This window comes from Abramis brama (genome assembly GCF_963993115.1).
Source record: "Abramis brama genome assembly, chromosome: 10".
Lineage (NCBI taxonomy): Eukaryota > Metazoa > Chordata > Actinopteri > Cypriniformes > Leuciscidae > Abramis > Abramis brama.
Window position 1 is genome coordinate 20,390,488 of NC_139972.1, and position 24,920 is coordinate 20,415,407.

At 38.6% G+C, this 24,920-nt stretch overlaps 1 long non-coding RNA gene across 1 annotated transcript in view; it reads right to left on the reverse strand.

Moving 5' to 3' along the window:
• Positions 1-24,379, reverse strand: part of LOC311091011 — a 70,714-nt gene extending 46,335 nt beyond the window's left edge. The window contains exons 1-2 of the long non-coding RNA XR_014607982.1: positions 24,179-24,379; positions 23,556-23,649 (exon numbers count right to left, since the gene is read on the reverse strand). This is a non-coding gene — a long non-coding RNA (uncharacterized lncRNA). The remainder of the gene's footprint in view (positions 1-23,555; positions 23,650-24,178) is intronic.
• Positions 24,380-24,920: the final 541 nt, after the last annotated feature.

A 24,920-nucleotide genomic window follows, 5' to 3' on the forward strand; every position in this document is an offset into this window, starting at 1 on the left:
AAATGATCAAAGAGGATTAGGTCAAAATAAAAACAGACAAAAAAGTATTAACACCGACAGATGAAAGTCCATGGTTGCAGACAGATTTTATGTGGTCAGGATCAGACATGTGTGGAACACCTGTTAAGCTTTATCATTTTTTAAAACTTCTATTAATATTCATGTTTAATGCTGGGTAGTAACTGATTACATGTAATATGGATCATAATCAGATTCCCAAAAATAGGTACTAATTAGATTGCATTACATTGTAAAATACTCATAATCAGACTACAATTAGTTTGTTTTTCTCACAATGGCATAAACTATTCATAATTCATTGATTCTCCCTTTTACTTCTTTCTATCTTTTAAATGTACCTTTCCAAAAAAAAAAAAAAAAAAAAAAAAAAAAAAAAAAAAAGTCCACTACTTAAATACATTCAGAAGGTCTTCCAGGTTTGTGTAATCGCACACACCAGCCACTAGCATGTGACTATCACTGAAAACTGAAACCCACATAGAATTTGATTACCTGATTTACAGAAATCGTTTCTCTTTTAAGAAGTATTTTCTCAACATTACATAGCTAATCAGCTCCTGATGAACACATTAATTATTATTTGAACTAGCACTCAGTTCATGCATTACTGTCATTGAAAGGCTTTTGTCTTTCAAACACATTAAAATGTACAAATTCACATCATTTCATATTTTCATGCAATGCAGGGATTCCCCTTTTTTGTCAGCTGAACCTCTTTGACCTAATATATTTACTTGAAGTACCCCCATAGATTTTAAATTAATAAGTTAGTTCAATAATAATAATAATAATAATAATAATAATAAAATATATAGTTCTCTTTCATTAAGTGTTAAATTTTTATGATTGAATTATAAGCTTTTCATTAAACTCACAAACGCACTGCAGTTCCATCAAACCCCAGTCTGGGAAACCCTGACGTAATGTAATTTTATTTCTCTTTGTATTTTTATATCAATATGGTACAAAATTATACTATTCAAATCACTGTGATAAACAAGTTAGTTCAAAAGTAATCTAAAAGTAATCAAAAAGTTTTATTACCTTAAATGTGTAATGTGTTCCATGTTTTGTCATGGAATCAGTAACCAACTACAATTTGTAAGTAATCTACACAGCACTGTTAATTTTATAATTATTATAAATGTCATGAAGTACACAGATTTAAATTTTAAATACTCTACAAAAAAAAAAAAAAAAAAAAAATCTGTATGAACACCAGTAAATTGAAAATGGTTTGTCATTATTTTTCAGCTCCAACTTTTAGAACGAGTCTTGTATCTCATTCAAAGAATAAAATTAGTGTCTTCACACTGTATTTTCAATAAATACTTGTACTGTAGCTGTTCTATGAAAATGTAAAATGTCTTTATAAGGTAAAAAATACTAGTCCTCTGTGCATAAGCATCGTGTGACTCATTGCCACAGTCCAACATTAATGTGTAATGTTCGATGCAGAAAGACGCAGCAGAGTCAGGCACTTTCGCTGCACTGTGTCAGTCTGAGAATGCAACAGAGTGCTATTGCGAGGGATGGAAAGAAGAGGGAAGAGATGACCGAAGAGAGGGGAAGAGAAGTGAGATATAGACAGGCCCTCACTCAGACACATACAAACTCACCCTAGGCCTGACCTACAGCTGATCTTATGAATGGAAGGAAATTGTTTCCTAAAAAAGAAGCTTTTTGAAAGCATGAGTAACTCCAATAATACAATCACTCCGCCTTCCAGACCTACTACAAGAGGAAGGGACAAGGTAACAAATGAAAGAAAAGGGACAAGAGAAAGAGAGAGAACAAGAGAGGTTTATTTTATTAGCCCTTAATAAATATCTGACAGATTTCCTCAGGAAATATTGCAGATCACATGTAAAATAGTTTAAGACTGATGTCAACTTCAGCAACATATGAAATCTATTACTGCGAAGCCGCAGCAGGCACAGAGTGAGAGAGAAAGAGCTGTGCTGAAAGTCATGGCGAAAAAAAAAATCTCATGGCCTTTCCAAATTCTTCGAGAGGTAAAAAAGTCAGCCAAGACACAAAATCAGAGAAAAAAAAAAAATGAGAAGGGGAAAAAAAAGAACAGAAATCCACACACACATGCATACACACACAAATGCTGAGCTCCACATCCTGTTGGGGTTGAGGCCAATGCTGTGGAGAGTGCCCAGACTCTGCTGCCAGCTCCGGGGAAGGATGGAAGATGGAGAGCCGACTGGGACTGGAGAAGCGGGGGGTTAAAGTGCCCGGAGAACAATACCAGCTGCAGGGAGGCAGGGGGAGGAAGTGAACCCTCCTCCTCATCCTGAAGAACCAGAAACTTGACAAAGTTTCCTCCTCATAGCCAGCTCATCCTGCTGGCATCCTCCTCACATCTGGGCCAGAGGGCAGCATGGCGGACTATTTTCTATCAGGCCCTAATGAATTTCCATGCTGGTTCAGACTAGTCTAGGTTGTGGACCAAAAAATGCAGGTGCAAAAACCTTTGGTGAAACTGGTTGACCATGTCCTGCTGGTTAAAGAAGATAGTTGGGGACACCATCTTACCAGCCGGCTACATATGTTGGTTAGACTAGTCTTAGCCTGAGATGTCATGCCCACTTTTGATATCTTAAAATGTAAAAAAATAAATAATACTGTATATATAATATTAATTTGTATATATATATATATATATATATATATATATATATATATATATATATATATATATATATATATATATATATATATATATGTATATATATATATATATATATAAACAATATATGCATTACACACACTTATTCTTAATTTATGTGCATAAAATAAATCAATAAAATAACCATCCTAAATGTATGAAAAGAATGACCAGTGATTGCTTGACGTGAGTCAGTTGGCTATTTCTGTCTAAGAGGGCATTTCTTGACCAGAACAATTCGCATTATTGACCAGAACTTTTGCAGTCTAGTTAAAGGTCTTGTTGCATTAGATTATATGCAAAGAGTCTTGAATTTATTACACATTTCCTATTCATCACAATCAGAATCACAAAAGCCAATAGGCTGCAGAAATCCAAACGTTCTAGATTTAATCTGGTTAATGAACAGCTCGGCTCTCGACTGTAGCAAATGTTCAGGCAGTGGTCAAAAGGACAAAAGTAAGTTAACCCACACTGACACATACACATACACACACACACACACACACACACACACACACACACACACACACACACACACACACACAAAGTCTTGGTTCCTTGTTTTGCATGGCAAGAGCAATCAACTCTGCCCTGCTGGTGCCAGTATGTCTCAGTGTGGCAGCTAAGAAGTCTACAGCCATCTTTACACACTGTCTCTGCTCAGAACGAAACCACAGGCCAGTACCCACAAACCAACCAGCCCTGGACTAATAACCATTGAACAACACACACACACACACACACACACACACACACACACACACACACACACACACACACACACACAACATCGAACAACCACACATACCAAAGAGGGAGGTAGCGCCATGGAAAATGAGAAGTAGTGAGGTTTCTGCTTTTTCTGCAGTATTTCCTTCTTTTTATCATCACCTCATAAGAGGGCATGCAGAGTTCAGCTAGGGGCACTGTAGGGTAGTGGGCAGGGAACTACAGATATAAGCCAGCCACACACACCGCAGTAAGAGGTGATGATTTTAACTAAATGATCTGAGTGTCAGCAGGTCTGCTTTGAAACCAATAAGCCTCTGGTGGTTGCGTGTGCCAATTATGTTTGTTTGTGTGTGTGTGTCATGATCAACAGTGATATGGTACAGCAAGTGTGAGATCTGTTTAGTTGCACTACAGACGGGTGTAAAGCATGTTGTAGGTCCCGATTAAAAGGGGACTGACCTAGCACAAAAAACTGACAGGGAGAATGGTGCCAGAGCCCAAACAGGACCTTATATGGAGTCCTTGGGTTGTTTTCTCTCCTCCTTCAATCCCTTGTGCTAGTAAGCATTGCATGTTTCGAGGAGAAAAGATGATCCTTCCAAGACCTCCTATTTACAGGACTATTTGCTGGCAAGATTGTTGTCAGTATAACCACCAGACAGGGTCGCATACATTCTTCATTCGGGTCTACCAATTTGCTTCATCTTCCCTGAATAAATTCTACCCTTAGTGGAAAAACAATAATAGATGAGATCCAGATCCCTTTGAAATGTTGTATGTCAAAACAATTAGGGATGTGCAAAACTATATATTTCCATAGTACGCCTGAATAATTGGACAACTAATACCTGAATGCCCTGCAATATTACGCAATTTGGGACAGGAACACAGTCAGGAAAAAAAAAACTGTGCAATGATTATAACTTTGGGGGTACAACGGCTTGTTTCTGGGGCAGCACCCTTAAAAGAACAACTTTGTATAATAACTATCTCTAAAAGGTGCATATTAGTACATTTTAGTAGTACTGCATACCCTTAAGGTAATACAATGAACCTTTTATGGGTTCCTTTAATGATACTACCCCATTGACAAGCAGTTGTACCTAAAGGTACCATTTTTGAACACTTTTTTCTGAGAGTGTAGATAGAGCACAATGGGATGGAACGAACTACAGTGGTCTCAAGAAGAATGAAAAGTTGGAAGCCATCTGCCAAAGACATCCGTCTGAATGTGTATGGATATAGGTACTACAGGGCTCCTACAGGGGGTCATTTAAGCATGCAACTTTTTGTGAGGGTTTTACCGTGCCGACTGTTTAATACTGTCTAGGACAGGGGTGTCCATTCCTGCTGCTGTAGGGCCACTATCCTGCAGATTTTAGCTCCAATCCTCATTAAACACACCTGAACCAGCAAATCAAGGTCTTCGGGATTACTAGAAACTTAGTGTTGGAGCTAAACTCTGCAGGATATTGGCCCTCTAGGATCAGGATGGGACACCCCTTGTCTAAAAAACAAAACTACCAAATATAAACATCTAGATAAACTAAATAAACCTCAATAATCAATTGCCGATTGTTGGATGACTAGTCACTTATCGTGAGGCAACTCCACACAAGATTGTCGATCATCTCCATTTTCCAAACAAGCCCACACACAATAAACAGTCATGTGGATTTTGTGGGTTGTGCTGTGAGTGTTTGAGGAATGATCTCTTCCTGACTTTAACTGAATTGCACTGTATGGGAAAGAGTTCTTCCACACCCCATTTATCTCTGGGCAAGGGCCTAAGGTAGAGCCCTGAGGAACCCCGGCGAGCCCTGCAGCCCAGCCTCCCTTCATCCCCTCAAGTTCCATGAGCACAGCGCCATGTTGCTTTTGGCAGAACTCTGTAGGCTGTCCCTGCGTGCCTGAAAACCAGCACTCCCCCCACAGTCCCCTCGGCCAAGGCGCACATTTCTCACATTTTCTCGTGCTCTCAGCGAACAGCACACTGGGAGTGCGCTAGCCGGCTTCGAACTGACAAACCGGGGGTTGGGACGAATGTGTCCAGTTCCACTCGTCTCCTTTCCCTCTGTGGCGGTTTACAAACCTTTAGCCCTGACAGACACGCGGCCGCAGCCAACAGGTGTGCCTCTCGATGTCTCAATCAGGGAGCGATCAGAGAGCTGGAGCAGATGGAAAGGAAATGGTAAAGTTGTCTCGTAGCCAACCTGCTGCTCACGGTCTGGTAAAGATACTAAAGATACAAGTTTACACAAAATCATACTGACGCACAACAGCACCATTCTTCTAACAGCAATATAAGTATCCATGTCAAAGTTTATGTGAAGTAAAAAAAAGAAAAAAGTTGAGTCTGTTTGTGTGTTTATTAAACGGCACTCAGGGCGAACAGAAATCAGACCCCTATTTGTTTCCAACAAAAGAGGATGGACGTTTAACCCTTATCCCACACACCGGTATCTTTGGCAGGAAAAGAAGATTTATATTTATTATTTAATCTCTTTTTTCCTCCTAAACCTTAATTTAAACTTTAGTCCCTCAGTGAGTTTTGGGTTTGGGCATTTATACATAAATGAAGCTTCTCTGAAAAAAAAGGATGAGGAGAGACAGAGAAAATGAGGAGAGGAGAGAAAAAAAACCAGAGAAAAAGCACAGTTTGTCTCCTGGGTGCCCTTCTTGCCATCCCATTTCCTATGCATCTGGTCTGTGTTTGTGCGCAAGAGAAGAGGGGGGAAAGAGGGAGGTAGGGCCGTCTGGGGCCGATTAATAACCAGTGATTTATAGGAACTTTTATAGAATAATACAATAAAAATGTGTGTGTACGTGGTGTGTGTGTATGTGAGTTCAACTGTGCATGTGTGTGTGTGTGTGTGTGTGTGTGTGCGCGTGCGCACGTGAGAAAGAGGCAGCAAGCACACAATGGTTTTCTAATTCTGGGGAATCAAAAACAAATTATCGAGAAAAAAACAGACCCAGATCAGGGTAAATTGGGCACAGATGGACAAAGGGAGGCAGGAAATCAAGAGAGGGAGAGAGAACACAAGACTGAGTGAGGGAAAGAGAAAGACGTGTTTAAGAGGAGGACAGTGGAGTACCACAGAGCAGGGATGTGATGGAGAGGATAAAGAGGAGGTGGGAGAGGATAAGGAGGAGGTGAGAGAAAGGACAAGGGCACAGTGGGGAGAAGAGGAAGAAGAGAGAGGGACTGTGGGAGGAGAGAGATCAGGGTTCCCATGCCCTGTGAAGAGGAAATGGGCTTCAGAGGGGCCAGACTGCATGTGTGAATGAAGGAGGGTGTAAGGGTGACTTGACAGTACAACTTTAAAAATATATATATAATAGAGTTGTGAAGGAAATAACTGGGTCCGATAATATTTCACAGCACTTGATGAACAATGTCTCAACCATTTTTAAAGTATGTTATAAGCATGCATTGTGTAGAATGAAACAGGATATAGGCTACTATACCTGCCATGTTGACATTGATGTGACCATTGTGAGTGGTTGCCAGGATGTTGCTATTTGGATGCAAAAGTCTTTTGTTGTAGAGTGTTATAGAGGTTAAGTGCTGTTAAGCTTGTTAAGGTGTTCTGGGTGGTTGTAAGGGCAATGCTATGTGATTGTTAGGGTATTCTGGGTAGTAATAGGGAATTGCTATGCATCTTCAAGGAGTTTTTAAGCATGTTGCTATGTTTTTTCTAAGGGAAAGACCCTTGTAATTGTGCAGCAACATGCTAAAAAACACTGGGTGGTTGCTAATGCGATGCTATGGATTTGCCTAGGTCTTCTTAGTGTTTTTCAGCATATTTTTCAGCCGCTAGTGAGCTGCTATGCAGTTGCTACGGTTTTCTACAACTTCAAAGTATTTTTCAGCATGTTCTGAGCGGTTGCAAGGGTGTTGCACGTTAGCTGCTTACTGGCCCAAGCAACAACAAAAAGTGTCACTGATATTCTGGTTCTTAAGCTTGGTTTTATGTTCCACCAGACAAAAATCGTAACTATGGCTGGCTAGAAAACAATAGCACACTTCAAGTCGCATGATTTGGGGTATCATTAATATCCACTGTACAAAAAAGTGGGATAAATGACACACAAAAGTTCAAAACTTATAGTTAGGGATTGTGAAATGCTCAGTAACAAGAACCTATACAATATCAAATGTTTTTTACATTCATTGTATTACGTTTAATGTGGCATGATCTGATCAACTGTCATTCTCTCATCTTTTACAACATATGACACTCAAAGTCTGTTAGAGCCCATTAAACTTGAGTGGTGTTCATGAGGGGTGGGTTTGGTTAAGGGAAAACACTGACAACCAATTAGAGCGGCTGAGTTATGAGAGGTTTAGGGCTCTGGATTCTGGGAAAGGAGAGGCAGGTACAGCTGCAACACGAGAGGAAGTGCTGCTTGTGTCCTGTCAAGCAGGAGGTTAACTCCAGCCCATATGAGCCCACAGAGTGCCTGTGATAAGCAAATAGCAATATGAATGACTTCCTGTGATGAGGGCCTGGACTGTGGCATCTGTCAGAGAGGATCTGCCGCCTTTGTATATGGAGCGCAGACCACCACAGCCCCCTCAGCGCACATTCACACGCACACTCACGGCCCTACCCCGAAACTCCCTGATGACACTGATCTGAATAACATGCATTAGATCTCACAGAGCTGGCCCCTGGGCACTGCCACCCACATAAACAGTCCTGCTGTCTCCCAGCATGCTTCACTCCCACAGTCAGGAGGAGGGGGGGAGGAGGGGAGGGGGGGAGGAGGGGAGGGGGGGCCGTTGATATTGGCAGCAGCTCTGTAATGGCCCCACACTGGAAACTTCATCAGTGAATCATACTCAGCTCCACTGTGCACAAAGAGAAAGGACAGCAATGAACTTCCTCCCTATCTCTCTTTCACACACACTCACAATCTGGTGTCCTTTGCATCAAAGTTCGCACTTAAAAAAAAAAAAAAAAAACTTACGGGGGAAAAAGTTCTGCCACAACAAGAAAAAATGCCCCTGCTTACTCACTCTAGTACTCTCAAGTTCTCTCTTTCTCACACTCTGATATTCTCAACTGTAAGAAGAGGCCCAGTGAAAGCTGAATGCTGACACAATGAAAACGATCACGTCTGAAGATGGGAACCAATGCAGCATATATGAACGGAAAGCACCCCCCCCCCCCCCCCCCCCCCCCCCCCCCGAAAAAAAACACTCCTAAATGTCACTTGCTGATGTGAAAGTTAAAGGGATTATTCACCCAAAAATGGACATTCTGTCATCATTTACTCATCCTCATGTTGTTTCAAATCTGTGTAATGTAATGAAAGTGAATGGAGACTTGAGGTATAAAACTTTCATTAAAAAAAAAAAACAAACAAAAAAAAAACACCCAAAAAGAATCATAAAAGTGTTTCACCTGATCCATGCACTTTTTTTCCCAAGTCTTTTGAATCTGAAGTCATAAAATAGGTTTGTGTTAGAACAAATTAACTTGACATCCACTCAAGCTATCCTTGTCAAATTCATGAACAATCGTTCTTTTCAATTGGACATTTCCAAAGTATCAGTTTATGCGGTTCACAAAACCTGAATGATTCATTTATGATTTTGACTGACCTGGTTCTTGAGTTCAACTCATCGATATAAGGATTCAGTCACGTAGGTTAACTGTTCACTGGAATAATGCAGTTAAATTTCAGTCTTGTAATTTTTTTTTTTGGTAGCTCGGAAAGTGTAAAAAGACATGAGTAAAAAAAGACGACATATATATTTTTAATTCCTCTAAGACAATCAGCATTAACAAAAAAATAGTGTTAATGAATAACAAAATAGTGACAAGTATTTCAGAGAAGAGCTTGGAGATAAAAGTTAAACCGTGCCCAAATGTTGCACAGGGCACAACATCGCGAACACACTTCCTGCTACGCTATAAATACAAATGTGAGCTGAGCAGTTTTCTCACGGTTGTATTCTGAGCTGAGTGTTTACAGTACAAGCTAAGCTGCAAGCGTGTGTGTATATGTGTGAGTGGCTGGAGACAGGTAGCTGGGTGCTGTGTGGTACGTGTTTAAAGACGGGCGCGTACGTGCCGACCTGCCCGTGTTAAAGTGTGTGAGCCTGCTGGTGCGGTTGGCCCGATACGTGTGTGACCGCAGTACATCATACGACTCTGAGAGAGAGAGAGAGAGAGAGAAAAAAAGAAAAAGAAAGAGAGAAAGAGCGAAAACAGCATCACAGGATTTGGCGTGTGGCGCACAATTCAGCGTGGGTACAAGAGGCAGCCCAGAAACCCACACACAGGTTTCACTTCTGCCTGCTGTGGCAGCAAGTTCACACTCCAAACACCGGGTGAAAAGTTCACAAGGAGGTCATGGCACAGCCACGTAAAAACACAGACAACTAGAAAGTGTCACACTCAGATAGAAACCTTATTTGACACATAACAAATGTAAGAAATGCACATATACACACATTAATTTCACATTAATTGAAGTTCTGGCATTGCCTTAAAATGAACTTGACTGGCTGGCCTGCTTAGTCATAGGGAAAAGGGACTTCCAGTGTAAATGAGCAGTAACAGAAGCCATCGGTTAAAAGAGAGCGATAAGACGTGGCATTTTCTGTATTTAATGTGTATGCGTAGGATTTAAGGAGAATTTCAAAAAGAAAAAAAACAAAAAACAACCACTTTGGTGGGCCAGAAAGGAAAAGGTCCATATCAAGAATCTACCATTTAAATGTTATTGCTGTGTGTGTCAGAGCGGCGCTCAGAGCGAGAGCAGCAGAAGGCAGCTGGGTTTGAGGGTGAGGGGGGTTGAGTCTTTCTCATGGCCTCTCGGCCCGTGCTGGCCTTTAATTCAGTCATGCTATTGGTCGGAGGAGCTCTGTGACACAGTCACCACCACACACCCGAGACAGCAGCCACACAGGCGTTCAGGCACGCTGGAGGAGAGAGAGAGAGAGAGAGAGAGAGAGAGAGAGAGAGAAAGAGAGAGCGAGATGTTGAGTGTCAGTGTACGGTGTTAAATGAAAGTGTCAGAAACTCATGCACCAGTGACTTAGCCAACCAGTAGAGCGCTGAAGCATGGAGGTCCGTGGTGAAGACAGACACAGTGCCAGGCTGTTCTGCTAAAGGAAGAGTCTGCCCTCTGCTGGAGGAGACCAAACCTGCAGCACTAATACAAGGATGAACCAAAAAAACTAAAAAACAAAAAACAAAACAGTTTTGAGCTCATTCACACAACATCAAATGTTTTTTTTTTAAACGTAATCTCACATGACTTGACCTCAGCATCACAATAAAAAAGTTGCATATTATATACTGAGTTGTAATGACCTGAAAGCTTGAATTTGAAAGGCTGTGGTTCTGCAAGGGCCAAATTAATCAACTGATATTTGGCCATTATGAAAATATTGCATCGGTTGATATCAGTGCCAGCTTGACCTGTTAACAAAAATGCCAGCTTCAAAATCTACCATCTACTATCTTCTAAAGATTATAATCATTTTCTGTTTTACAAAAAAGTAAAATGACAATTCATAATAAACACAGCAATAGGGTCCTCGCACCGTCTGCACTTGGGCCCTAATTTCAGACATAAATTCATAAAATTTTGTGTACATTTCATTTAATATCACTCAAAGCACACTTATGCTATATTACACATGGAGTTATTAGGGCAATTTTATAATGTACACAGGTATGCTCTTATTTTTACGATGCTTTTTATGACATTTTTATTCCTGATTTATTGGCTTCATTTAAAGGACAGTATACAGAGTAAACAGGAAAGAAGGTGTGGCTATCCTCATAGGATAACAAGCATTTTCTGCTTTTTTAAAATAGTAATATTCATTTAATTAATTAAATAAATCGGCTATTCATAACTTTTCATTTAAATTCATAAAATTTTGTGTACATTTAATTTGATATCACTAATTATTACTGTACTGTACTAAATTAGTTGGTCAATATCACAAAATTAACCCCACAAGGTATTGTATCACCTTACAGGGTTTATTTTATTTGAATGACCGTCTGACTGTACATTATCCCGCTTACCAAATACAGCAATAAATGGACTTGAATCATTGATTTGAGTTTGCTAAGAACCAATAAACTGTAAGAACCAAAACCAAACAAACAAAATAAATGGTTAATACAGTATACAAAATATTTGACCAAAGAATGGGATGATCATAATCAAATGCATGTATAGTAAATATCTCAGCATTATATTAGCCATTGGCTAATATAATTGGCTACTCTGGCATCAATCCTTAAAAAAAAACTGACTACTCATTTTGAAATGTAAATAAAACAATACCACAACAAGTATCTGTTAAAATCACTACATTTGTCCATTAAAAAACAAAAAATTCAACCAAAAAACAAACAAGACCAACAAGACCAAATATAGAACCGTAATAGCAAAAGGTGAAAAAAGAGTCCCAGTTCATTTCTCAATCCTATTCTCCCTCTATCTACTCGCAACTGTCACGTAAATAAAGCCAAAACAAATACATAAAAATGTAAAGCGTCATAAAAATAAAAATATGGTACGTTAATAAATCGCCCTAATAGCTGAAATGAAGCATAAGTATGCTTCTCAGTAGTATATCGTGAGTCTGATGAAAGGAAGCAGAGTCTCTGGGTGCTGTTTGAGCTCCGTTTAACGATCGGACCACCCTCACGATCCTCATCAGTGTCATGCTTGCTTTATATAAACCAGAGAGAAGAAGTAGGCACTGAACCCTTGCCAAAAACTTTGAAGCTTTACAAGACAGTAGTCAGGTACCCCGGCGATCCTGAAATGACTAATAGCAGCCACAGCGAATGTGGTCCTCACATATAAATACAGGTTTTTAATGGCTGTGACCCAGAACAGATGATTACAGTGCGGTAAGTGTTCTGGCTGGGTACAGTAGCACCTACTCATCAGTCATAAATCACCTCAAGTACTAACAAAGAGATAAGAGTGTTTCTCCATATTATACACACATAAGTAGGCTGTATACATAAGCCCTTTGTTAATAACGAACTCCAGGTTGTTTATCAAACGAATCACCTGCTAATTCCTGTAATGGGATTCCTGCAGCCCGACAAAACTATATGTAGGCCTACCTTTAAATATATGTTGTCACATGAACAACCAGTAAAAAGTATGATGTCAGTCTCATAAACTAAAGTTACACAACATTACAGTCAATAACGGTTCCCGGTTCATTTCAACTTCGAAACTGAAAATGACTCCCAGTTCAGTGTGGGAGTCAGTAGTAAGCTGTGTGAATTGAGCCCGATCTCATGAAAGTATGCATCAAAAGCACAAATTTATGTTTGGCGTGCAATTTATACGCAGAAATTACTTTTTATGTGCATATGAAACGCAGAGTTCGCGTACATATAATACACACTTTATGATGTGTAATACACACTTAACCCACACCTCTAATCCTACCCAAGGGGTTAACAGTACATATCATATGCACGCAAAAAGTAATTTCTGCATATAAATAGCACGATAACTACTATAGATACGCAGTACTAGGAGATCGTGCTGCCCAGTTCAGAGGCTGCATCCTTCAAAGGCCGCGATGGTCGGACGGAAAGTTGTTAAATGGGACGGTCTAGCCTACGGAGGATTGTTCTTGTCGCCTAGCAACTGTGACAGCTGCCGTTGATGAGCCAGTACTGGTTTGTACTGGACTTTTTTTGAAAGTTATATTAAACTGTCTGAAAACAAAACAGGGTTCACAACCCGTCTAAACGTTTACTATGGTCCATTTCTGTATATAATATTTACAATATTTAATAATATAAAATTAAGTATAAACTACATATAATCGCATCTTAGATGTAGGTCAACTAAAATGTAGGTCAACATTTGAACCGCTTTTTTTTATTTGTACATAGATGTTTGAGAAAGCTGAAACCTAATACTTAGGTTTAAAAGTATAACGGCCGTTTCACACAGTAAGCTTGAGCGGCGCGTGAGTAGCACATATTTTTTTCGCTGTGCATGCTAACAAATGAGTGCACTAGCACTAGCCAAATCAAACCAGAGTCGTAAAGCTCAAGCTGTCGCCAATTTCTGTCAAAAAATCCTGTCGTCACTGCCGCGAAATGAATTCTGGGGTAGGCAAGGCCACGAAGGATCCGTTGTATCTTTCATTGCACGGGAAACGAAGGACGCATTTGGAGGCTGCATTTGAAGGAGTCTTTGAATTGGGACAGCCTTCGCTTCGCCGCCATGACACAATCGGCCTTCGAATGCGCCCTTCGAAGGATGCAGTCTCTGAATTGGGACGCAGCTGTTAGACAATAACCGACCGAGCAAGCCGACTCAAACGGCAAACTCGACCAAATTCGAAGAGGTGTCCTAAATTCTTTTTACTGACTAGTAAAAAGAAACGATTCATAGGAATCATCTGCTTATTATTTGGACATGACGGAGCGCGAGATGATTTTTTTTTTAATGCATTTACGACCATTTTAGTAGCAATCTTTTTTTTCTGAGAAGCGTCTGATAACCAAAAGCATACAAGTAATTTTATCCCCCCCAGCAGAGCTCAGAGCCTATTACAACGGTGAGAAAAGGACGGCCGCTACACAACACACTGGTTCCGTCTAAATGGTCTGAATGAAGCACATACGAACGCAAGCACGTCATCCCACAGCCCTTTCTAAGAAAATGTACTCAACATAGCTGAGGACACCACACACCTCAAAACGCATACCGGCTTTGTTCTACCAGAACCTTTCCCACACGGGGGCTGCGTGTGTGTAAGTGCGTGCGCTCGTGTGTGCGCATGTTGCGAGCACTGACGAGCAGCGGTAACCACGGCAACAGAGTGATGATAACTCCCTGCCCACCGATACCCATCTCTCTTGCTTTCATCTCATCTCGCAGTTGGAGTGAGTCATGATGATGCATTCACAGTTTCCTGTGCAGAAACTCTCACTGACCTCCACTCAGACTTTCTTTACCTGTGTCTGTTAAATATGGTATCTTATTTTTGTCTTTTTGAGCACTGGGTAAAAAACAAAAACAAAAAAAGCAACAACCTAAAAACCAAAACTATTTGATCTAGATATAAATTCTTTGAAATTCCAAGATTGATCTGTAACTATGCTTATTTTCTGTGGCTGTATGATTTGTATTTGCCTATTTAGAATTTCCTGTCCTATGTAATTTAATTCTAATGAACTACATAGTTTGGGCCATGTTGTTAATTTTTATAAAATTAATCTTTTCATAATGTAGGCTGCCTAGTAGGTGTTTATGCACAGAATCTACAGCACCACAGCATTCATGGAGTTGTGAATGTAAGAGCAGAGTCTGTAATGAATGTGATGCAATAAAAAATGCGCCACAAAATAATGGCAAACATCTTTCTATTGAGTTGTCCTTGTGGGTTGCACGTGAACAAAATCCCTTTAAGGCAAGTCAGTGACCATTTTTGAAACGGTTCTCGGGCAAATATTTCAGGCATTCAAGCTCCTATCTCTCTGAATGGAAAAACATCAAATTCTCCAAAGCTGTTCACCAAGCTTACGAATAAATTTCGTATTTGAAATCACCAAATAAATCTGACAACAACTGTCTTATAAATTTAGATTCTAAATTCAAATCATGACAAAAAAGGACTTTCAGGCTGGATCAGCCAATGCGCATGTGCAGTCCTAAGTGCCCATTTCAGAACACAGAGCTTCTAACGGCAGCCGAAGTGACGTGATGACTTTACCAATTGGCGAATGGCTATTTTATTTCAAAGACGGGACTTATTCTACCATTTTGCACGTTGCGCTTTTTCTCGATTGCGCCATCTTTCAACATATAAAGTCTTTGACACAAAAACATACAGCATGACCAGCAGCCATATCACCCTGTAGCCCAAGACTGGTTGCCCACTAAAGCTAAGCAGGGCTGAGTCTGGTTAGTACCTGGATGGGAGACCTCCTGAGAAAACCAGGTTGCTGCTGGAAGAGGTGTTAGTGAGGCCAGCAGGGGGCGCTCACCCTGTGGTCTGTGTGGGTCCTAACGCCCCAGTGTAGTGACGGGGACACTATACTGTCAAAGAGCACCGTCCTTCGGATGAGACGTAAAACCAAGGTCCTGACTCTCTGTGGTCATTAAAAATCCCATGGCATTTCTCGTAAAGAGTAGGGGTGTAACCCTGGTGTCCTGGCCACATTCCACCCATTGGCTCTTACCAATCATGGCCTCCTAATAATCCCCTTACATTGAATTGGCTCTATCACTCTCTCTCTCCTCTCTCCACCTATAGCTGGTGTGTGGTGAGCGCACTGGCGCCGTTGTTCTGTGGCTGCCGTCGCATCATCCAAGTGGTGCTGCACACTGATGGTGGTTGAGGAGAGATACCCTGATATGATTGTAAAGCGCTTTGGGTGTACAGTAGTACATATGAAAGCGCTATATAAATGCCTCATTCTATTCTATTCTATATTCAGTATAGTTCGATTCACAAACAAATGATTTTATGAACTGGTTCTTTTTAGTGAATACCGATTTGAACCCCTACACTGTATAGTTTACAGCATTAACAGAAAGATAGGCCTACATTAACAGACATTTCTTACATATGTAAGCAAAATGGATATTATGAAATATACTGTTGCTACCAAAATAAATCACATTCGAAATCGAATTGAGAGATTGTAAACGTAATAAAATCGGGGCTACCCAAATGAATCAGAATCAAATTGAAAGCCTGTGAACCGTATTAGAATGGGGAAATCTGTAACAATACCAGCCCTAATGACCTTAAAGACTGAAAAAATTGTTTAATTGAAGTTGGCATACTGTAATGCTACAGTTATCATGGTTACAAACAGCAATGTGACATTGTACATGAAAACATCCACATGATTTTGTGAAAGTCATTTTTTTTCAGGATGAAATATCTACATGATTTGAGGGGTGAGAACATCTCTATTTGCACCGGTGTGTGTATTTTCAGGTCCTTATTCTGTGGGAAGACTGTGGTGGAAAATAACATTGGGGAGGCCCCAGCAGACAGTGTGACAGGAAGACAAAGACAAGGTCAGACAAACAAAGTCACACTGGAGGAGATGTGAGACAAAGCTACAATATTTTATTTAGATTACTCATTAGGGTTGGGAATCGTGAACCAGTTTTATTTTAGAACCTGTTCCAAATTTCCACAAACAGTGGATCTGGATTGGATAAGTCGCATATTCCGATTCTGCTCCAAAGCACTCACACAAAAAGTCTCTCATATAGTATAGTGCGCCAATACTCAATTTTCTCTTTCGAGTCTTCTTGTGCTAAAACAGGCAAATCACACAATATTATGTCAAAATATCCTTGTAAACAGTCGGCTTTGTCTTAAGTGAATGTAAACAGTTGAGAAAAACCCCCACATGTGTAACAGTATATTGGATCTGTGCATTAGGTCTTAATAAACCTGCTGCCGTCTCTGTCATTAATGTTTATCAAACAACAAACAAAGAAAATCACTCACTGATCTTGACTGAATAACTTTTGTAGTTTTAATAAGGAATAATTGTTTTTATAAAAAGAAATGCTAATTTGATTTAAATTTCGGTATCTGAACTTTGTTCAGTTTTTATGTATTTATTTGTGCTATTGCCAGTTTGTTTATTTGTTCTTATTGTATTACTAACTGTTTACTTGAAATTTGTGGTAGTTAATCTAGTTGTTTTTGCAGTGGTATTTTTTGTTAAAACCAGGCAAAAGTTCCTCAAAAGTGTTCTTTAGGTGATTTTTGTTCATGGTATTCATGTTTTGCAAAAAGACAGAATAAATATGTTGGATATCTAAATGTTTTTGGAATCAAAACGGAATCAATAAGTTTTTATTGGAAATCAATAAGAATCGGAATTGCTATAATTCAAACAATACCCAACCCTATTACTCGTGTTCTATTCTGTACAGTGGCCTCAGAATGAAGGATCCAGGCCTCATCCACATAACAGGGCTCTTCAAACTCTCTCCAAACCCTGTTCTAATGTATAATAACCTGCATGTGTGGCCATATTAGTGTATTCAACACCTATTAAAATAATCATTATTGATGTAGAGTCATACAGTTTACTTTTAAATGAACATTAGCCTTTTTAGCTTTGTTTGAAGTTACCTCAAAAGTGTATTTTTGGTTCATTCAATATTATTATTGTTATTATCTTTTTAAACCAATGATTTTAGTTAAACAAAAAAGTGAATCATTTGGAATTTCTTAAAAAAAAAATTATGTAGATTATTTCACAAAAAATAGTCCAAGAACAATAATTGGCAGACCTATTTAACACATTTCTTCATCATTTAACATAACTCATTTTGTGAATGAAAAAATGTGCTTAAAAACACTCCCACCGTGGTGAGTTTTTCACAGACAAATACCACATCCATTTTCATGGGAAAATGTAAAAATGTATTTGTGAAAATGTATTTAATCTACTATTCTAGTATACATTCAAAGCATTGTTCTCGTCTCATTAAAGCTGTTGCTTTAATAATGGAAATTTGGCAATTTATATAACTGATCAACATCGAGAAAGGTCACTGGATTTACACTAATGCATATTCAAAGACATGTACTGCTGGAATACTGTTTATAATAAAAATATAAAATATGCTTAGATAAATGCTTAGAAAAGATAACACTTTGAACAAACTCAACCACTCAGAGACTCCACTGCCGAATGCCTGTATGACACTTTCAAGTAAACATGAGTTATCATGGGTTATCACAAGATAAGATCACACACTCTGATTTGAGCAAAACAACCAGCCACACTCTTCAGTTGCTCCAATAAAGGGACAGATAGTGGACCGTGACGTACATTAGTGGTGACTGAGATAACGGTTCATTTTTGCTTATAATACAAGAGCTTTGCAGCGGAGACAAACGTCACACATATAAACGAAGCTTTATACAGAATAAGCGATGTGCAAGTGCAACTGCACTTTGAACCATTCTATAACATCATGAACTTCAGAACATCAGATCAAAGACTAACTATTTTAACGTTTTGGTTCAAAGTTTCATAAGAATCTGTACAATTTCAGTCGTACATTTTTGTACAATTAAATTGCGCCCCACTGACGGTTAGGTTTAGGGCTGGACCTTCATGCTTATATTTTCCCCCTAAAAATCATGTTTCCGTATTAATGAATTCCATACAAATGCATACAAAACCACCACCTCAAAAAATAGTTGCATTTTCTCATGAGATCGGGTTGTACACAGACATAGAAGAGGAACTGATATTCATAAGCATTATGAAGAATGTTTCTTCATATCACTGAGTGTCTGTGATCCTGCTATGTTGTTTAGCTCTGAGAGTCAGTCAAGGTGTCGTCAGTAATATTGCATCATAGTGGCAAACACAGATGTGCCAATCTGCCATTTACATGCACACACACACACACACACACACACACACGCACGCAATAATTTGCATGCTCTCTCTCTCACACCCAGACACTTGTAAATAAATCAAATCAAATCAAATAAGGTATATTTGTATAGCGCTTTTCACAATACAGATTGTATCAAAGCAGCTTCACAGTATTAAAATAAAATAATACAACAAAGTTTGTTTCTAGTGGAATTTATTGATTGATAGAATAAAATTAAATATCCCCAAAATATCCCTCTCAATTAAGTGAGAATGCAGCTTAAAATAATTCAATTATAATTATTAAGTCTGGATTCAGTAAACATTACAATTATAAAACATGGCCACATAAAGCAAGAAAAATTTCCTGAACTGTTCAAAACTACAAATTGTGAGTTACAATGGCTCTGTAAACAAATCTTTTTGTAGGCCTACATGAAAATTTTATTTAAAGACCCATTAATTGCTTTAATAATATTTTGCATTATCAATTCGATATAACAAAGTATGTTATATAATGTGAAAGTTCATTTTTAGAATATTATTGTGAAAATGTAACTGGAAATTTTAAAACATGATTAATGGAAATCTTTCATCAGGGCTAAGTATTTTATTTAAACTCAGACTAGATTAAATCAATAATTAAATCCTTATTGTTATTGTTATTATAATTTATTTTTAATAGTAAATAATTTCATATTCTCATATAACTGTACATTTCAGCTGCAGCTGCTCTTCCTGTTTTTAAAAAAATATATTTTTTAAGAAATAGATACACTATAGCGGAAAGTCACAAGGAATCTAAAAATACATTGAAATAATAAATATAAAACATTTTCCTGACTCAAACCATCAACAATCTGATGAGTGATTTATTTTTCTGTGAACATATCATAAAAGTCTATGTGCTTGAATAAAGCTGATTTAATCATTTGATATGCATTGAAAATCATATTTTAGAAAACTATTTTAAACACTAAAATGGCCTGCTATTTTGTTTCTTGTAAACTGCAACCATATCTCTTCAACCAAGTCATAATTTCAATCATTCAGATGTGGAAACAAAGAGGCAGAGCGAGTTAATTATATACAAATGACACTTATTTTCTTGAAAGATATGATTAGCACTGTGCCTGCTCCAAAACGTTCCTCTCCAGAGCCTAGATAGGACACATGAAAAGAGCGGCACTGCCTCTTTTAGATCATATCATTTGGCTCTATGCGTAATATATTTTCTTAAAGAGTGCCGTGACATTTACTGCAGGAAGGAGGCCTTCCAAAGGTTTGAGGGCATGGCAGAGAGTGTGAGTGGGAATTGGTATACGCCGCCCTGGGACCATGAACGTTTTTTCGCTTTCACAAGACGTAAAGGGTTACACAGAGAAAAACATTCTGTTTGAAGACTATGGCCAAGTTATTAATACATTAATCACCCTTTCAAAGCAAAGAAAACATTTCACTTTATTACATGTGATGACTAAGGAAATGGAGTTTGGTTTCATAGGTAACGTGTCATTAAAACGGTCATCTTAACGTTTCTTAAACTGATAAAACAGACAGCATTCAAGCATAGAAAATGTCTTTAGTGCGAGACTAGTCTGTGTGCGTGCTACATGGCTAATTCAGGTGATCACAACAGACCATCTAAAGAAACTGTTTATTGTTGTTGGTACAGCGACTGTTAAAACTCTGATAATGACAAATGCCTTCCTCTGCCTACAGCTGAAAGGACAAGGATATTTCGACATACAATACAGCAAACCGCAGATCTCACACAACAAGCTTCTACATCCCCTAAACCAGAGGTTTTAGTTCAATGTGGCGAGAAGAACTAGAGACAAATAGGAACAATCAACGGGGTAGATGTCTGAAATAAGGCGATACGTGCATAAAATATGCTTCCCTGTATATTTTTAGCCCAGTGCATTTTGCATGAGAAATATCTTTTGTAACCAAAACCAGGTTAATTCTGTCCAGCAGCAACTGGTAAGCGGAAGCAGGAGGAACAGAGAGAGTTAGTGAAATCTGTGTGGCCTTTTTTGTAATTACGGTCTGTGCTCACCAGTTTCATCAGCTGGCAGCTGGAGCATTTTCAGTTCACTTTTGTCACAAAATTATATTGGCAAACTGGCATTTAAATGCACTCAAAAGAAAAGGGTACGTGGGTTTGCTGTGCAAATTCTTCAGAATTCACATTTGAAGTGCCCCTCTTTGTAAAGGAGAAATGGTTTCTCAAAAAACACAAGTACATATATGAGTCAAAATAAGGGGTGTGACATCACTTCGTAGGCCAGTCGGTAGTTCGCATGACACTGGTTTCCTCAACAAAATCCAATAGGATTTTTCCATAGGCTTTTGGATTATCGCAAAAAAAATAAAAAAATAAAAAAATAAAAAAGCTCTGTAAAGCTCACAGCCTAAATGCAGTCACCAGAAGTAATAAGCAAAAGGTTAGGCTATAAATGAACTACTCTATGGTCCGACGACTTCAGCGTCACCATCACTAAGCTTCCGACAACTTTCAGTTTTTTCATTGTTTAGTCTCTTCAAATTTTTTGGACTAAACCGCTCAATTCATATGGATTAGTTTTATGACCTCTTTATGAACTTTTTGAAGTGTCAAAGTGGTAGTTGCATAGACTGTCAATGGAAGGACAGAAAGCTCTCAGATTTCATCAAAAAGATCTTAATTTGTGTTCCGAAGATGAATGAAAGTTTTACGGGTTTGGAACAATATATTGAGGGTGAGTAATTGATGACATAATTTTCATTTTTAGGTGAACTATCCCTTTAAATGAGCGATCTTGACATGAGTCCCTGTAATCGTCCAATTTGACTCTCATATACTGATGTCATATATTAATATAAACTTGACGGGATTTTTTAAAAATGTAGTTTGATCATCTGATCTTCTGGTATTTGATCTTCTCTGTTTTTTAAAAGATTAAGGTAATTATCAAAGTTTGATAAAATGTTGTTTCATTTTCCAATAAATTACACATTTTTACGTGATTTGTTACATTTAATAACCCCTTAGAAAATTTTGACTCAAATATCTATATCTATATTATATTACAAATACAGCGACCCAACCCCCAAAAATGACTTATGTCACAATTGAAAATGTAAGAATCTCTTTGTACTAGATAACAAAAACAAGTAGCTTTTGTTATAAAGATATACAGTACAAAGACAAAGTTTGTCTGAACGGGGCTCCAGACTACAACTAAAATGGCTGTAAATGTGACAAAAATCTGCAATATAAATTTAAATATTTGAAAACTGTGTGTCCATTCATAATGCAGTTTCGTGTTTCTGCGTACTGTAACAATGAACACAGCACAAACAAATGACTCTTTATTTTTACACTTGGCCCAAATCAGCTAGACAAAGTGAAGCAGAAAAACAATTTGCTAATTGCTTAGCTACTTTGAACATGTGAGATGAATATGTGTTCAAATACATTTTGGAGTCAATATATGTGCGTTTACGGTCTTGCTTAGAGGACATTTCACAATCAGTAAACATGAGTGATCGCATCAGCTGAGAAAGGTCGAGGGGTTAAGTGAAGGCACAGAGTCTAAACATGCCGTGGATGAACTGAAACTTGTTAAGGCGATCAAACCACAGAAGGAAGCTGCGATAGGTCACAACCTCAGGGTCAGCTGAGCCGCACTGTGTGTATGACTGAAAAAATGTATCAGAAACCCCCACCCTACATGATGTGCTTGTGTGGCTTCCCTCTTACTTTTGGTTCCTTGTCTACAGGGGAAGCGGGAAAGTGCCAGGGTGCAAAGTTTTACGAGCTGGTCTCGACCGAACTCACCACATTCCCACCGTCCTTCAGCCGAGGGACGTGACTCTAGCCATGCCAGAGCTGCAGCCAAACCACAGCTCACTTAAAGTCACATACAAAAACTCACATGCTTTTTTTTTTCACTCGTGCATTTATCTGGTATTTTGATCGACGTGTGTTGCGAGTGTCTACTTTCATTATCAGCTTTCTGATGCTTAACAATGACTCAACAAATCGAGTGAATAGCTTAGTTTATCAGACAATACAAAAACAATTAACATGCGGATGGAACCACTTTTGCAATAATTGGTCAACTTTGAAATAAACTAATATTTACACAATAATGTCACTACATTTAACTTTGTCGGGTGGTGGTGCCAATCTGGCAAATGTGGTCTGGTTCATAACCACATCTGTCAAACTTCCAAAAAATTCAAAGAAACACCATAAAAGTATCATAAAGGTAGTCCATAAAAATTGTGAGCTATATTCCAAGTCTTCTGAAGTCATGTAATACTTTTGTGTGAGGAAAAATAAATAAATCAAATTTAAGATGCTATTCACATTTAATCTAGTGCACTATCCTTGTATGGAAAGGAGCAGTGTAAATATTCTTAAATTTCTCTTTATATGTTAAGTAACAGCATATGGTTTTAGAACAGCATGAGGGTGTGTAAATGATGACAGAACTTTCATTTTGGGTGAACTACCCCTTTAAACCGAGCAGCATTCTCTCAGGGGTCTATCAGAAGGTGGGCATCTGCTGAATCATAAACACTCAAGCATGAATGCTGACCCCTGCTGCATCATTAATGTACCCCCACAGTATGACTCAGATGATGCTGTTAATAAGCTGTTGGGTCTCAACAGCCAAGACTGTTCACTTCTTTCACAGGACCAATCCCACGCTTGGATCTCTCACCTTACTACGCCTGCAGAACTGCGACCCAGTGGCTCAGACTCAACGAAACCAACCTGAGCCTGCTCAACTTCCGGAACTGCCAACGTCAGTCCACCTACTCCAGCCAAAAGAAAATGACAATAATGTTGGAAAAATGTGACCCTCAAATAGCTGGAATCACATTAGTATGACCAAGGCCAAGCTATGATTTTCTCAGCCAACTCCAGACTCCAGATTTATGATAGTGGACATGAGGAATGTTTGCGGCTGTGCATGCATGATCTACACACAATTAGTGGTGACTAATATAAGCTTGCAAATTATTATACATGTAGATCAATATCAGCTTTGCTGAGGCCAATATCTAAAACAGATCATCTGGATCTGATCAGTATGAGATTGGCCATGGATTGGACATGCTCCATGTTGGCATATGCTCCCAGAGTTTTAACAATGAGTTCTTTGAGGTGTGACTGTCAGCCAATGGAAGTTTAGACCATTATATTATTATAATATCTCTGCAATGTAATTCCTATTTCAATTAATATTCCCCCTGTACTACCCCGTGATTTAGGCTACAGGGTTTCCAAGGGCAGACATATTCATTTTCATCAAATTTATTAACAAACATTTATCCCACTTGCCTCTGTGGTAGCCAAGTGTGCAGTTGGCACTCTTCGTGTCCACTTTTTTCCACAGGTGTAAAAATGATGATAGATTTAGAAAGCTGTGTTGATGCTGTAGGACACTTGGCCCACGAGTTGAAGTAAAACTCCATTGTCGCAGACAATATCTCGAATAACTAAGGAACAAAAAAATTAAAACAGAGAAAAGAAACTCTCTTAGACCCGTTAATGTCTCAAAAAGGACTTCCTTTTCGTTTTCCCGCGCTTACAGTGCCATCTTGTGGCGCAGAACGTCATTACTAGTGTAACACTTGCACCAAGAACTGCTACGCAACAAAATAAAAACATAATTTGACTAAAAGGCTTTGTGTTATGACTAGTTTAGTCAACATTATTAAATACTAGTGGACCGATAAAAAAGTTATTCTTGTTTAGTAATAACCTAATGTATTGGTAACACTTACAATACGGTTCATTAGTTAACATTAGTTAATGTAACTAACATGAACTAACCACGAGCAATCCATTTGTTACTGTATTTGTTCATCTTTGTTAACGTTAGTTAATAAAAATAAAGCTGTTCATTGTTAGTTCACAGTGCATTAACTAATGTTAATCATTTTTAAATAAAGTAGCCTATTAGTAAATGTTGATTAACAAAGATTAATAAATGCTGTACACGTGCAGTTCATTATTAGTTCATGTTAACTAATGTAATTAACTAATGTTAACTAACGAACCTTATTGTAAAGTGTTACCA